The following is a 1,780-nucleotide window of genomic DNA, read 5'->3' on the forward strand; positions in this document are numbered from 1 at the left end:
TGCTCCTAGCTTGCAGTCATATGCAAACTTAGTCAGCCAGAACCCTTTGGTATTGGATTTTACTTCAGGAAAGGTAGATGCTAAACAGGAGAAGCCCCACCACAGAACTCCGGGGGACTCCACAGGTGACACTTCTCTTTCCATGATGCCCCCACTCCCCACTGATTGCCCTTCCAGCCCCTAAGTGTCTCCCTTACTTGTTTTACCACTGTCTTAGCCCCCCACCCCATCCAAAAAAAATTTTTTTTTTCATCTTTAGACATAGTCTTACTTTTCAGTTTTTCCCCTCCATCCTTTCAACCCACCCCAACTAGACAAGACTACACTTTAACAACTGTGGAGGAAATAACTGAATTAATCTGGGGATCATTAAGCCCCAGAAGCCAGAGAGTTCTGGATGCTTTGAAGTGCATTTTAAGCCTTTTTTCCAACCTTTTGATCAAATGATGGCTTCAACAAAAAAAATCAAGCATAAGGAAAGCGATTCAGTCACTTCTTTCTTTCATGTAAGAAATAAGTTGTGTCCAGACCTTATTTCTCAAAGCTGACAAAGTTAGTAGTTCCAAATAAACTGAGAAGAGAAATGCCTGTGAAGATGCACAACATGTCACTTCACTAATACGTTCTCATTTCCACCACCTTCTGATGTTAAAGTGTGACGAGTGAAAGAACAAATGGCTACAATAACATATTTGTCTGCTGTTAGATGTGTTTGATATATATTTTTATCTATATCATGCTCTCTTCCCTAATGTCCTAAAAACACCTGTATACACATCTGATGTATGATTGTAAGGAAAGTGAAAAATTAATGATCACTGTAATGTATTCTGACTTGCTGATTCTAGACAGTACACCGTACCTGGATAAACCACAGTATGTTTTCATAAAAAAAAAAAAAAAACTGCTACAAACAAATCCATTCTGTGAGAGCTGCATCCTAACCTCAGCATTCTCTTGCAAACCTTCACACCAGACTCTTGATGCTGCAGGATTACAACAGCTGATACCCTTCATTCCTAAAAGTTTCTGGACTTTGTGCTTGGTCTCACCCACCTTGATCTATACAAAGAGTCACATAGCCATTGAGGTTTTGTAATTTGTTTAGTTTCTGCGGCACAGGACCAGGTACAAAATCTGTATATGTGCTAGACTTTCATTATAGGGAGCCACAACCACATCATAGCTTTTTTCTTCTTTTTTTAATTAGAAAAACTAAAAGGATTGAAAAATGACCATGGCCAAATGGCACATCAGCCACCCACCAAGTCTGATTATGCCTAAAGCCAACCATGATCTTTGACCAGAGTTGAGGTAACAACACAGAGAGACATGCACACATTCGATGATTGCACATTTTGCATCCAGAATCATCTATAACAGCCGCAGGTCACAGTAGGCATCATATACCAAACACATGCATACATTAAGATCTTAACTCTACATAAGAACACTAACCACTATCACACTGTCCCAGTATCTCCACGCACACATCCAGCAGATACCCACAAGAGGACACTGACACACATACACATACACACCCATTCACAAGTATACAAACAGACATTCACCAAAAAGCGCATACAGATGCATACACAAGCACCCATACATTTACCCATAAGCGCACACACACACACACACACACACACACACACACACACACACACACACACACACACACACACACACACACACACACACACACACACACACACACACACACACACACACACACACACACACACACCATAGCTGTGCACACTTCCAGCTCCACTTTTCA

Source organism: Protopterus annectens, chromosome 4.part0, assembly GCF_019279795.1.
Source record: "Protopterus annectens isolate FY-2018-M chromosome 4.part0, PAN1.0, whole genome shotgun sequence".
NCBI classification, from domain to species: Eukaryota; Metazoa; Chordata; order Ceratodontiformes; family Protopteridae; genus Protopterus; species Protopterus annectens.